The sequence below is a fragment of the Watersipora subatra genome, unplaced genomic scaffold (genome assembly GCF_963576615.1).
Source record: "Watersipora subatra unplaced genomic scaffold, tzWatSuba1.1 SCAFFOLD_27, whole genome shotgun sequence".
In the NCBI taxonomy this organism is placed as follows: domain Eukaryota; kingdom Metazoa; phylum Bryozoa; class Gymnolaemata; order Cheilostomatida; family Watersiporidae; genus Watersipora; species Watersipora subatra.
In genome coordinates this window covers 205,394-221,086 of record NW_027045397.1, presented here as the reverse complement: position 1 = coordinate 221,086, position 15,693 = coordinate 205,394, and positions in this window count along the sequence as shown.

Here is a 15,693-nt window from a genome sequence, read left to right as displayed (position 1 = left end):
TTTGTAATATTCTCACAATAAGCTAATTAGCTCAATTGGAGCATTTCTAGCATGTTTGGTTGAAATTGGCAATTTACATTTTTCAGTTTTGTCAGACGTTTGTAATATTCTCACAATAAGCTAATTAGCTCAATTGGAGCATTTCTAGCATGTTTGGTTGAAATCAGAAATTTACATTTTTTACTTTTGTCAGACGTTAGTAATATTCTCACAATAAGCTAATTAGCTCAATTGGAGCATTTCTAGCATGTTTGGTTGAAATTGGAAATTTACATTTTTTCAGTTTGGTCAGACGTTTGTAATATTCTCACAATAAGCTAATTAGCTCAATTGGAGCAGTTCTAGCATGTTTGGTTGAAATTGGAAATTTACATTTTTCAGTTTTGTCAGACGTTTGTAATATTCTCACAATAAGCTAATTAGCTCAATTTGAGCATTTCTAGCATGTTTGGTTCAAATTGGAAATTTACATTTTTCACTTTTGTTGGACGTTTGTAATATTCTCACAATAAGCTAATTAGCTCAATTGGAGCATTTCTAGCATGTTTGGTTGAAATTGAAAATTTACATTTTTCAGTTTTGTCAGACGTTTGTAATATTCTCACAATAAGCTATTTAGCTCAATTGGAGCATTTCTAGCATGTTTGGTTGAAATTGGAAATTTGCATTTTTCACTTTTGTCAGACAATTGCAATATTTCCACAATAAGCTAATTAGCTCAATTGGAACATTTCTAGCATGTTTGGTTGAAATTGGAAATTTACATTTTTCACTTTTGTCAGACAATTGCAATATTTTCACAATAAGCTAATTAGCTCAATTGGAGCATTTCTAGCATGTTTGGTTGAAATTGGAAATTTACATTTTTCACTTTTGTCAGACAATTGCAATATTTTCACAATAAGCTAATTAGCTCAATTGGAGCCTTTCTAGCATGTTTGGTTGAAATTGGAATTTTACATTTTTCAGTTTTGTCAGACGTTTGTAATATTCTCACAAAAAGCTAATTAGCTCAATTGGAGCATTTCTAGCATGTTTGGTTGAAATTGGAAATTTACATTTTTCGCTTTTGTCAGACAATTGCAATATTCTCACAATAAGCTAATTAGCTCAATTGGAGCATTTCTAGCATGTTTGGTTGAAATTGGAAATTTACATTTTTCAGTTTTGTCAGACGTTTGTAATATTCTCACAATAAGCTAATTAGCTCAATTGGAGCATTTCTAGCATGTTTGGTTGAAATTGGAAATTTACATTTTTCAGTTTTGTCAGACGTTTGTAATATTCTCACAATAAGCTAATTAGCTCAATTGGAGCATTTCTAGCATGTTTGGTTGAAATTGGCAATTTACATTTTTCAGTTTTGTCAGACGTTTGTAATATTCTCACAATAAGCTAATTAGCTCAATTGGAGCATTTCTAGCATGTTTGGTTGAAATCAGAAATTTACATTTTTTACTTTTGTCAGACGTTTGTAATATTCTCACAATAAGCTAATTAGCTCAATTGGAGCATTTCTAGCATGTTTGGTTGAAATTGGAAACTTACATTTTTCACTTTTGTCAGACAATTGCAATATTCTCTCAATAAGCTAATTAGCTCAATTGGAGCATTTCTAGCATGTTTGGTTGAGATTGGAAATTACATTTTTCAGTTTTGTCAGACAATTGCAATATTCTATCAGTAAGCTAATTAGCTCAATTGGAGCATTTCTAGCATGTTTGGTTGAAATTGGAAATTTCTATTTTTCAGTTTTGTCAGACGTTTGTAATATTCTCACAACAAGCTAATTAGCTCAATTGGAGCATTTCTAGCTTGTTTGGTTGAAATTGGAAATTTACATTTTTCAGTTTGGTCAGACGTTTGTAATATTCTCACAATAAGCTAATTAGCTCAATTGGAGCAGTTCTAGCATGTTTGGTTGAAATTGGAAATTTACATTTTTCAGTTTTGTCAGACGTTTGTAATATTCTCACAATAAGCTAATTAGCTCAATTTGAGCATTTCTAGCATGTTTGGTTCAAATTGGAAATTTACATTTTTCACTTTTGTTGGACGTTTGTAATATTCTCACAATAAGCTAATTAGCTCAATTGGAGCATTTCTAGCATGTTTGGTTGAAATTGAAAATTTACATTTTTCAGTTTTGTCAGACGTTTGTAATATTCTCACAATAAGCTATTTAGCTCAATTGGAGCATTTCTAGCATGTTTGGTTGAAATTGGAAATTTGCATTTTTCACTTTTGTCAGACAATTGCAATATTTCCACAATAAGCTAATTAGCTCAATTGGAGCATTTCTAGCATGTTTGGTTGAAATTGGAAATTTACATTTTTCACTTTTGTCAGACAATTGCAATATTTTCACAATAAGCTAATTAGCTCAATTGGAGCATTTCTAGCATGTTTGGTTGAAATTGGAAATTTACATTTTTCACTTTTGTCAGACAATTGCAATATTTTCACAATAAGCTAATTAGCTCAATTGGAGCCTTTCTAGCATGTTTGGTTGAAATTGGAAATTTACATTTTTCAGTTTTGTCAGACGTTTGTAATATTCTCACAAAAAGCTAATTAGCTCAATTGGAGCATTTCTAGCATGTTTGGTTGAAATTGGAAATTTACATTTTTCGCTTTTGTCAGACAATTGCAATATTCTCACAATAAGCTAATTAGCTCAATTGGAGCATTTCTAGCATGTTTGGTTGAAATTGGAAATTTACATTTTTCAGTTTTGTCAGACGTTTGTAATATTCTCACAATAAGCTAATTAGCTCAATTGGAGCATTTCTAGCATGTTTGGTTGAAATTGGAAATTTACATTTTTCAGTTTTGTCAGACGTTTGTAATATTCTCACAATAAGCTAATTAGCTCAATTGGAGCATTTCTAGCATGTTTGGTTGAAATTGGAATTTTACATTTTTCGCTTTTGTCAGACAATTGCAATATTCTCACAATAAGCTAATTAGCTCAATTGGAGCATTTCTAGCATGTTTGGTTGAAATTGGAAATTTACATTTTTCAGTTTTGTCAGACGTTTGTAATATTCTCACAATAAGCTAATTAGCTCAATTGGAGCATTTCTAGCATGTTTGGTTGAAATTGGAAATTTACATTTTTCACTTTTGTCAAACAATTGCAATATTCTCACAATAAGCTAATTAGCTCAATTGGAGCATTTCTAGCATGTTTGGTTGAAATTGAAAATTTAAATTTTCAGTTTTGTCAGACGTTTGTAAAATTCTTACAGTAGGCTTATTTGCGCAATTGGAGCATTTCTAGCACGTTTGGTTGAAATGGGAAATTTTTATTTTTCACTTTTGTCAGACGTTTGTAATATTCTAACAATAAGCTAATTAGCTCAATTGGAGCATTTCTAGCATGTTTGGTTGAAATTGGAAATTACATTTTTCAGTTTTGTCAGACAATTGCAATATTCTATCAATAAGCTAATTAGCTCAACTGGAGCATTTCTAGCATGTTTGGTTGAAATTGGAAATTTACATTTTTCACTTTTGTCAGACATTTGCAATATTTTCACAATAAGCTAATTAGCTCAATTGGAGCCTTTCTAGCATGTTTGGTTGAAATTGGAAATTTCTATTTTTCAGTTTTGTCAGACGTTTGTAATATTCTCACAAAAAGCTAATTAGCTCAATTGGAGCATTTCTAGCATGTTTGGTTGAAATTAGAAATTTACATTTTTCGCTTTAGTCAGACAATTGCAATATTCTCACATTAAGCTAATTAGCTCAATTGGAGCATTTCTAGCATGTTTGGTTGAAATTGGAAATTTACATTTTTCAGCTTTGTCAGACGTTTGTAAAATTCTTACAGTAGGCTTATTTGCGCAATTTGAGCATTTCTAGCATGTTTGGTTGAAATTGGAAATTTACATTTCTCAGTTTTGTCAGACGTTTGTAATATTCTCACAATAAGCTAATTAGCTCAATTGGAGCATTTCTAGCATGTTTGGTTGAAATTGGAAATTTACATTTTTCACTTTTGTCAGACAATTGCAATATTCTCACAATAAGCTAATTAGCTCAATTGGAGCATTTCTAGCATGTTTGGTTGAAATTGGAAATTTCTATTTTTCAGTTTTGTCAGACGTTTGTAATATTCTCACAATAAGCTAATTAGCTCAATTGGAGCATTTCTAGCATGTTTGGTTGAAATTGGAAATTTACATTTTTCACTTTTGTCAGACAATTGCAATATTCTCACAATAAGCTAATTAGCTCAATTGGAGCCTTTCTAGCATGTTTGGTTGAAATTGGAAATTTACATTTTTCACTTTTGTCAGACAATTGCAATATTCTCACAATAAGCTAATTAGCTCAATTGGAGCATTTCTAGCATGTTTAGTTGAAATTGGAAATTTACATTTTTCAGTTTTGTCATACGTTTGTAATATTTTCACAATAAGCTAATTAGCTCAATTGGAGCATTTCTAGCATGTTTGGTTGAAATTGGAAATTTACATTTTTCAGTTTTGTCAGACGTTTGTAATATTCTCACAATAAGCTAATTAGCTCAATTGGAGCATTTCTAGCATGTTTGGTTGAAATTGGAAATTTACATTTTTCACTTGTGTCAGACAATTGCAATATTCTCACAATAAGCTAATTAGCTCAATTGGAGCATTTCTAGCATGTTTGGTTGAAATTGGAAATTTACATTTATCAGTTTTGTCAGACGTTTGTAATATTCTCACAAAAAGTTAATTAGCTCAAATGGAGCATTTCTAGCATGTTTGGTTGAAATTGGAAATTTACATTTTTCAGTTTTGTCAGACGTTTGTAATATTCTCACAATAAGCTAATTAGCTCAATTGGAGCATTTCTAGCATGTTTGGTTGAAATTGGAAATTTACATTTTTCAGTTTGGTCAGACGTTTGTAATATTCTCACAATAAGCTAATTAGCTCAATTGGAGCATTTCTAGCATGTTTGGTTGAAATTGGAAATTTACATTTTTCACTTTTGTCAGACAATTGCAATATTCTCACAATAAGCTAATTAGCTCAATTGGAACATTTCTAGCATGTTTGGTTGAAATTGGAAATTTACATTTTTCACTTTTGTCAGACAATTGCAATATTTTCACAATAAGCTAATTAGCTCAATTGGAGCATTTCTAGCATGTTTGGTTGAAATTGGAAATTTCTATTTTTCAGTTTTGTCAGACGTTTGTAATATTCTCACAATAAGCTAATTAGCTCAATTGGAGCATTTCTAGCATGTTTGGTTGAAATTGGAAATTTACATTTTTCGCTTTTGTCAGACAATTGCAATATTCTCACAATAAGCTAATTAGCTCAATTGGAGCATTTCTAGCATGTTTGATTGAAATTGGAATTTTAAATTTTTCACTTTTGTCGGACGTTTGTAATATTCTCACAATAAGCTAATTAGCTCAATTGGAGCATTTCTAGCATGTTTGGTTGAAATTGGAAATTTCTATTTTTCAGTTTTGTCAGACGTTTGTAATATTCTCACAACAAGCTAATTAGCTCAATTGGAGCATTTCTAGCTTGTTTGGTTGAAATTGGAAATTTACATTTTTCAGTTTGGTCAGACGTTTGTAATATTCTCACAATAAGCTAATTAGCTCAATTGGAGCAGTTCTAGCATGTTTGGTTGAAATTGGAAATTTACATTTTTCAGTTTTGTCAGACGTTTGTAATATTCTCACAATAAGCTAATTAGCTCAATTTGAGCATTTCTAGCATGTTTGGTTCAAATTGGAAATTTACATTTTTCACTTTTGTTGGACGTTTGTAATATTCTCACAATAAGCTAATTAGCTCAATTGGAGCATTTCTAGCATGTTTGGTTGAAATTGAAAATTTTCATTTTTCAGTTTTGTCAGACGTTTGTAATATTCTCACAATAAGCTATTTAGCTCAATTGGAGCATTTCTAGCATGTTTGGTTGAAATTGGAAATTTGCATTTTTCACTTTTGTCAGACAATTGCAATATTTCCACAATAAGCTAATTAGCTCAATTGGAACATTTCTAGCATGTTTGGTTGAAATTGGAAATTTACATTTTTCACTTTTGTCAGACAATTGCAATATTTTCACAATAAGCTAATTAGCTCAATTGGAGCATTTCTAGCATGTTTGGTTGAAATTGGAAATTTACATTTTTCGCTTTTGTCAGACAATTGCAATATTTTCACAATAAGCTAATTAGCTCAATTGGAGCCTTTCTAGCATGTTTGGTTGAAATTGGAAATTTACATTTTTCAGTTTTGTCAGACGTTTGTAATATTCTCACAAAAAGCTAATTAGCTCAATTGGAGCATTTCTAGCATGTTTGGTTGAAATTGGAAATTTACATTTTTCGCTTTTGTCAGACAATTGCAATATTCTCACAATAAGCTAATTAGCTCAATTGGAGCATTTCTAGCATGTTTGGTTGAAATTGGAAATTTACATTTTTCAGTTTTGTCAGACGTTTGTAATATTCTCACAATAAGCTAATTAGCTCAATTGGAGCATTTCTAGCATGTTTGGTTGAAATTGGAAATTTACATTTTTCACTTTTGTCAGACGTTTGTAATATTCTCACAATAAGCTAATTAGCTCAATTGGAGCATTTCTAGCATGTTTGGTTGAAATTGGAATTTTACATTTTTCGCTTTTGTCAGACAATTGCAATATTCTCACAATAAGCTAATTAGCTCAATTGGAGCATTTCTAGCATGTTTGGTTGAAATTGGAAATTTACATTTTTCAGTTTTGTCAGACGTTTGTAATATTCTCACAATAAGCTAATTAGCTCAATTGGAGCATTTCTAGCATGTTTGGTTGAAATTGGAAATTTACATTTTTCACTTTTGTCAAACAATTGCAATATTCTCACAATAAGCTAATTAGCTCAATTGGAGCATTTCTAGCATGTTTGGTTGAAATTGAAAATTTAAATTTTCAGTTTTGTCAGACGTTTGTAAAATTCTTACAGTAGGCTTATTTGCGCAATTGGAGCATTTCTAGCACGTTTGGTTGAAATTGGAAATTTTTATTTTTCACTTTTGTCAGACGTTTGTAATATTCTAACAATAAGCTAATTAGCTCAATTGGAGCATTTCTAGCATGTTTGGTTGAAATTGGAAATTACATTTTTCAGTTTTGTCAGACAATTGCAATATTCTATCAATAAGCTAATTAGCTCAACTGGAGCATTTCTAGCATGTTTGGTTGAAATTGGAAATTTACATTTTTCACTTTTGTCAGACATTTGCAATATTTTCACAATAAGCTAATTAGCTCAATTGGAGCCTTTCTAGCATGTTTGGTTGAAATTGGAAATTTCTATTTTTCAGTTTTGTCAGACGTTTGTAATATTCTCACAAAAAGCTAATTAGCTCAATAGGAGCATTTCTAGCATGTTTGGTTGAAATTAGAAATTTACATTTTTCGCTTTAGTCAGACAATTGCAATATTCTCACAATAAGCTAATTAGCTCAATTGGAGCATTTCTAGCATGTTTGGTTGAAATTGGAAATTTACATTTTTCGCTTTTGTCAGACAATTGCAATATTCTCACAATAAGCTAATTAGCTCAATTGGAGCATTTCTAGCATGTTTGGTTGAAATTGGAAATTTACATTTTTCACTTTTGTCAGACAATTGCAATATTTTCACAATAAGCTAATTAGCTCAATTGGAGCCTTTCTAGCATGTTTGGTTGAAATTGGAAATTTCTATTTTTCAGTTTTGTCAGACGTTTGTAATATTCTCACAAAAAGCTAATTAGCTCAATTGGAGCATTTCTAGCATGTTTGGTTGAAATTGGAAATTTACATTTTTTGCTTTTGTCAGACAATTGCAATATTCTCACAATAAGCTAATTAGCTCAATTGGAGCATTTCTAGCATGTTTGGTTGAAATTGGCAATTTACATTTTTCAGTTTTGTCAGACGTTTGTAATATTCTCACAATAAGCTAATTAGCTCAATTGGAGCATTTCTAGCATGTTTGGTTGAAATTGGAAATTTACATTTTTCACTTTTGTCAGACGTTTGTAATATTCTCACAATAAGCTAATTAGCTCAATTGGAGCATTTCTAGCATGTTTGGTTGAAATTGGAATTTTACATTTTTCGCTTTTGTCAGACAATTGCAATATTCTCACAATAAGCTAATTAGCTCAATTGGAGCCTTTCTAGCATGTTTGGTTGAAATTGGAAATTTACATTTTTCAGTTTTGTCAGACGTTTGTAATATTCTCACAATAAGCTAATTAGCTCAATTGGAGCATTTCTAGCATGTTTGATTGAAAATGGAATTATAAATTTTTCACTTTTGTCAGACAATTGTAATATTCTCACAATAAGCTAATTAGCTCAATTGGAGCATTTCTAGCATGTTTGGTTGAAATTGGAAATTTACATTTTTCAGTTTTGTCAGACGTTTGTAATATTCTCACAATAAGCTAATTAGCTCAATTGGACCATTTCTAGCACGTTTGGTTGAAATTGGAAATTTACATTTTTCACTTAAGTCAGACGTTTGTAATATTCTAACAATAAGCTAATTAGCTCAATTGGAGCATTTCTAGCATGTTTGGTTGAAATTGGAAATTACATTTTTCAGTTTTGTCAGACAATTGCAATATTCTATCAATAAGCTAATTAGCTCAACTGGAGCATTTCTAGCATGTTTGGTTGAAATTGGAAATTTCTATAATTCAGTTTTGTCAGACGTTTGCAATATTCTCACAATAAGCTAATTAGCTCAATTGGAGCATTTCTAGCTTGTTTGGTTGAAATTGGAAATTTTTATTTTTCACTTTTGTCAGACGTTTGTAATATTCTAACAATAAGCTAATTAGCTCAATTGGAGCATTTCTAGCATGTTTGGTTGAAATTGGAAATTACATTTTTCAGTTTTGTCAGACAATTGCAATATTCTATCAATAAGCTAATTAGCTCAACTGGAGCATTTCTAGCATGTTTGGTTGAAATTGGAAATTTACATTTTTCACTTTTGTCAGACATTTGCAATATTTTCACAATAAGCTAATTAGCTCAATTGGAGCCTTTCTAGCATGTTTGGTTGAAATTGGAAATTTCTATTTTTCAGTTTTGTCAGACGTTTGTAATATTCTCACAAAAAGCTAATTAGCTCAATAGGAGCATTTCTAGCATGTTTGGTTGAAATTAGAAATTTACATTTTTCGCTTTAGTCAGACAATTGCAATATTCTCACAATAAGCTAATTAGCTCAATTGGAGCATTTCTAGCATGTTTGGTTGAAATTGGAAATTTACATTTTTCGCTTTTGTCAGACAATTGCAATATTCTCACAATAAGCTAATTAGCTCAATTGGAGCATTTCTAGCATGTTTGGTTGAAATTGGAAATTTACATTTTTCACTTTTGTCAGACAATTGCAATATTTTCACAATAAGCTAATTAGCTCAATTGGAGCCTTTCTAGCATGTTTGGTTGAAATTGGAAATTTCTATTTTTCAGTTTTGTCAGACGTTTGTAATATTCTCACAAAAAGCTAATTAGCTCAATTGGAGCATTTCTAGCATGTTTGGTTGAAATTGGAAATTTACATTTTTTGCTTTTGTCAGACAATTGCAATATTCTCACAATAAGCTAATTAGCTCAATTGGAGCATTTCTAGCATGTTTGGTTGAAATTGGCAATTTACATTTTTCAGTTTTGTCAGACGTTTGTAATATTCTCACAATAAGCTAATTAGCTCAATTGGAGCATTTCTAGCATGTTTGGTTGAAATTGGAAATTTACATTTTTCACTTTTGTCAGACGTTTGTAATATTCTCACAATAAGCTAATTAGCTCAATTGGAGCATTTCTAGCATGTTTGGTTGAAATTGGAATTTTACATTTTTCGCTTTTGTCAGACAATTGCAATATTCTCACAATAAGCTAATTAGCTCAATTGGAGCCTTTCTAGCATGTTTGGTTGAAATTGGAAATTTACATTTTTCAGTTTTGTCAGACGTTTGTAATATTCTCACAATAAGCTAATTAGCTCAATTGGAGCATTTCTAGCATGTTTGATTGAAAATGGAATTATAAATTTTTCACTTTTGTCAGACAATTGTAATATTCTCACAATAAGCTAATTAGCTCAATTGGAGCATTTCTAGCATGTTTGGTTGAAATTGGAAATTTACATTTTTCAGTTTTGTCAGACGTTTGTAATATTCTCACAATAAGCTAATTAGCTCAATTGGACCATTTCTAGCACGTTTGGTTGAAATTGGAAATTTACATTTTTCACTTAAGTCAGACGTTTGTAATATTCTAACAATAAGCTAATTAGCTCAATTGGAGCATTTCTAGCATGTTTGGTTGAAATTGGAAATTACATTTTTCAGTTTTGTCAGACAATTGCAATATTCTATCAATAAGCTAATTAGCTCAACTGGAGCATTTCTAGCATGTTTGGTTGAAATTGGAAATTTCTATAATTCAGTTTTGTCAGACGTTTGCAATATTCTCACAATAAGCTAATTAGCTCAATTGGAGCATTTCTAGCTTGTTTGGTTGAAATTGGAAATTTACATTTTTCAGTTTGGTCAGACGTTTGTAATATTCTCACAATAAGCTAATTAGCTCAATTGGAGCATTTCCAGCTTGTTTGGTTCAAATTGGAAATTTACATTTTTCACTTTTGTCGGACGTTTGTAATATTCTCACAATGAGCTAATTAGCTCAATTGGAGCATTTCTAGCATGTTTGGTTGAAATTGAAAATTTACATTTTTCACTTTTGTCAGACGTTTGTAATATTCTCACAATAAGCTAATTAGCTCAATTGGAGCATTTCTAGCATGTTTGGTTGAAATTGGAAATTTACATTTTTCACTTTTGTCAGACAATTGCAATATTCTCTCAATAAGCTAATTAGCTCAATTGGAGCATTTCTAGCATGTTTGGTTGAAATTGGAAATTTACATTTTTCAGTTTTGTCAGACGTTTGTACACTTCTTACAGTAAGCTTATTTCCGCATTTGGAGCATTTCTAGCATGTTTGGTTGAAATTGGAAATTTACATTTTTCAGTTTTGTCAGACGTTTGTAATATTCTCAAAATAAGCTAATTAGCTCAATTGGAGCATTTCTAGCATGTTTAGTTGAAATTGAAAATTTGCAATTTTCACTTTTGTCAGACAATTGCAATATTCTCTCAATAAGCTAATTAGCTCAATTGGAGCATTTCTAGCTTGTTTGGTTGAAATTGGAAATTTACATTTTTCAGTTTGGTCAGACGTTTGTAATATTCTCACAATAAGCTAATTAGCTCAATTGGAGCATTTCTAGCATGTTTGGTTGAAATTGGAAATTTACATTTTTCAGTTTTGTCAGATGTTTGTAATATTCTCACAATAAGCTAATTTGCTCAATTTGAGCATTTCTAGCATGATTGGTTCAAATTGGAAATTTACATTTTTCACTTTTGTCGGACGTTTGTAATATTCTCACAATAAGCTAATTAGCTCAATTGGAGCATTTCTATCATGTTTGGTTGAAATTGAAAATTTCTATTTTTCAGTTTTGTCAGACGTTTGTAATATTTTCACAATAAGCTAAGTAGCTCAATTGGAGCATTTCTAGCATGTTTGGTTGAAATTGGAAATTTGCATTTTTCACTTTTGTCAGACAATTGCAATATTCTCTCAATAAGCTAATTAGCTCAATTGGAGCATTTCTAGCATGTTTGGTTGAAATTGGAAATTTACATTTTTCAGTTTTGTCAGACGTTTGTACACTTCTTACAGTAAGCTTATTTCCGCATTTGGAGCATTTCTAGCATGTTTGGTTGAAATTAGAAATTAACATTTTTTCAGTTTTGTCAGACGTTTGTTATATTCTCACAATAAGCGAATTAGCTCAATTGGAGCATTTCTAGCATGTTTGGTTGAAATTGGAAATTTACATTTTTCAGTTTTGTCAGACGTTTGTAATATTCTTAAAATAAGCTAATTAGCTCAATTGGAGCATTTCTAGCTTGTTTGGTTCAAATTGGAAATTTACATTTTTCAGTTTTGTCAGACGTTTGTAATATTCTCAAAATAAGCTAATTAGCTCAATTGGAGCATTTCTAGCATGTTTAGTTAAAATTGGAAATTTGCATTTTTCACTTTTGTCAGACAATTGCAATATTCTCTCAATAAGCTAATTAGCTCAATTGGAGCATTTCTAGCATGTTTGGTTGAAATTGGAAACTTACATTTTTCAGCGTTGTCAGACGTTTGTAAAATTCTTACAGTAGGCTTATTTGCGCAATTTGAGCATTTCTAGCATGTTTGGTTGAAATTGGAAATTTACATTTTTCAGTTTTGTCAGACGTTTGTAATATTCTCACAATAAGCTAATTAGCTCAATTGGAGCATTTCTAGCATGTTTGGTTGAAATTGGAAATTTACATTTTTCACTTTTGTCAGACAATTGCAATATTCTCACAATAAGCTAATTAGCTCAATTGGAGCATTTCTAGCATGTTTGGTTGAAATTGGAAATTTACATTTTTCAGCTTTGTCAGACGTTTGTAATATTCTCACAATAAGCTAATTAGCTCAATTGGAGCATTTCTAGCATGTTTGGTTGAAATTGGAAATTTACATTTTTCAGTTTTGTCAGACGTTTGTAATATTCTCACAATAAGCTAATTAGCTCAATTGGAGCATTTCTAGCATGTTTGGTTGAAATTGGAACTTTACATTTTTCACTTTTGTCAGACAATTGCAATATTCTCACAGTAAGCTAATTAGCTCAATTGGAGCATTTCTAGCATGTTTGGTTGAAATTGGAAATTTACATTTTTCACTTTTGTCAGACAATTGCAATATTCTCACAATAAGCTAATTAGCTCAATTGGAGCATTTCTAGCATGTTTAGTTGAATTTGGAAATTTACATTTTTCAGTTTTGTCATACGTTTGTAATATTCTCACAATAAGCTAATTAGCTCAATTGGAGCATTTCTAGCATGTTTGGTTGAAATTGGAAATTTACATTTTTCAGTTTTGTCAGACGTTTGTAATATTCTCACAATAAGCTAATTAGCTCAATTGGAGCATTTCTAGCATGTTTGGTTGAAATTGGAAATTTACATTTTTCAGTTTTGTCAGACGTTTGTAATATTCTCACAATAAGCTAATTAGCTCAATTGGAGCATTTCTAGCATGTTTGGTTGAAATTGGAAATTTACATTTATCAGTTTTGTCAGACGTTTGTAACATTCTCACAAAAAGCTAATTAGCTCAAATGGAGCATTTCTAGCATGTTTGGTTGAAATTGGAAATTTACATTTTTCAGTTTTGTCAGACGTTTGTAATATTCTCACAATAAGCTAATTAGCTCAATTGGAGCATTTCTAGCATGTTTGGTTGAAATTGGAAATTTACATTTTTCACTTTTGTCAGACAATTGCAATATTCTCACAATAAGCTAATTAGCTCAATTGGAGCATTTCTAGCATGTTTGGTTGAAATTGGAAATTTACATTTTTCAGTTTTGTTAGACGTTTGTAATATTCTCACAATAAGCTAATTAGCTCAATTGAAGCATTTCTAGCATGTTTGGTTGAAATTGGAAATTTACATTTTTCACTTTTGTCAGACAATTGCAATATTCTCACAATAAGCTAATTAGCTCAATTGGAGCATTTCTAGCATGTTTGGTTGAAGTTGGAAATTTACATTTTTCACTTTTGTCAGACAATTGCAATATTCTCACAATAAGCTAATTAGCTCAATTGGAGCATTTCTAGCATGTTTGGTTGAAATTGGAAAATTACATTTTTCACTTTTGTCAGACATTTGTAATATTCTCACAATAAGCTAATTAGCTCAATTAGAACATTTCTAGCATGTTTGGTTGAAATATTACAAACGTCTGACAAAAGTGAAAAATGTCAATTTCCAATTTCAACCAAACATGCTAGAAATGCTCCAATTGAGCTAATTAGCTTATTGTGAGAATATTACAAACGTCTGACAAAAGTGAAAAATGTAAATTTCCAATTTCAACCAAACATGCTAGAAATGCTCCAATTGATCTAATTAGCTTATTGTGAGAATATTGCAAATGTCTGACAAAAGTGAAAAATGCAAATTTCCAATTTCAACCAAACATGCTAGAAATGCTCCCATTGAGCTAATTAGCTTATTGTGAGAATATTACAAACGTCTGACAAAAGTGAACAATGTAAATTTCCAATTTCAACCAAACATGCTAGAAATGCTCAAATTGCGCAAATAAGCCTATTTTAAGAATTTTACAAACGTCTGACAAAACTGAAAAATGTAAATTTCCATTTTCAACCAAACATGCTAGAAATGCTCCAATTGAGCTAATTAGCTTATTGTGAGAATATTGCAATTGTCTGACAAAAGTGAAAAATGTAAATTTCCAATTTCAACTAAACATGCTAGAAATGCTCCAACTGAGCAAATTAGTTTATTGTGAGAATATTACAAACGTCTGACAAAACTGAAAAATGTAAATTTCCAATTTCAACCAAACATGCTAGAAATGCTCAAATTGCGCAAATAAGCATATTGTAAGAATTTTACAAACATCTGGCAAAACTGAAAAATGTAAATTTCCAATTTCAACCAAACATGCTAGAAATGCTCCAATTGAGCTAATTAGCTTATTGAGAGAATATTGCAATTGTCTGACAAAAGTGAAAAATGTAAATTTCCAATTTCAACCAAACATGCTAGAAATGCTCCAATTGAGCTAATTAGCTTATTGTGAGAATATTGCAATTGTCTGACAAAAGTGAAAAATGTAAATTTCCAATTTCAACCAAACATGCTAGAAATACTCCAATTGAGCTAATTAGCTTATTGTGAGAATATTACAAACGTCTGACAAAACTGAAAAATGTAATTTTCCAATTTCAACCAAACATGCTAGAAATGCTCCAATTGAGCTAATTAGCTTATTGTGAGAATATTGCAATTGTCTGACAAAAGTGAAAAATGTAAATTTCCAATTTCAACCAAACATGCTAGAAATGTTCCAATTGCGCAAATGAGCCTACTGTAAGAATTTTACAAACGTCTGACAAAACTGAAAAATGTAAATTTCCAATTTCAACCAAATATGCTAGAAATGCTCCAATTGAGCTAATTAGCTTATTGTGAGAATATTGCAATTGTCTGACAAAAGTGAAAAATGTAAATTTCCAATTTCAACCAAACATGCTAGAAATGCTCAAATTCGCAAATAAGCCTACTGTAAGAATTTTACAAACGTCTGACAAAACTGAAAAATGTAAATTTCCGATTTCAACCAAACATGCTAGAAATGCTCCAATTGAGCTAATTAGCTTATTGAGAGAATATTGCAATTTTCTGACAAAAGTGAAAAATGTAAATTTCCAATTTCAACCAAACCTGCTAGAAATGCTCCAATTGAGCTAATTAGCTTATTGTGAGAATATTACAAACGTCTGCCAAAAGTGAAAAATGTAAATTTCCAATTTCAACCAAACATGCTAGAAATGCTCAAATTGCGCAAATAAGCCTACTGTAAGAATTTTACAAACGTCTGACAAAACTGAAAAATGTAAATTTCCAATTTCAACCAAACATGCTAGAAATGCTCCAATTGCGAAAATAAGCTTACTGTAAGAATTTTACAAACGTCTGACAAAACTGAAAAATGTAAATTTCCAATTTCAACCAAA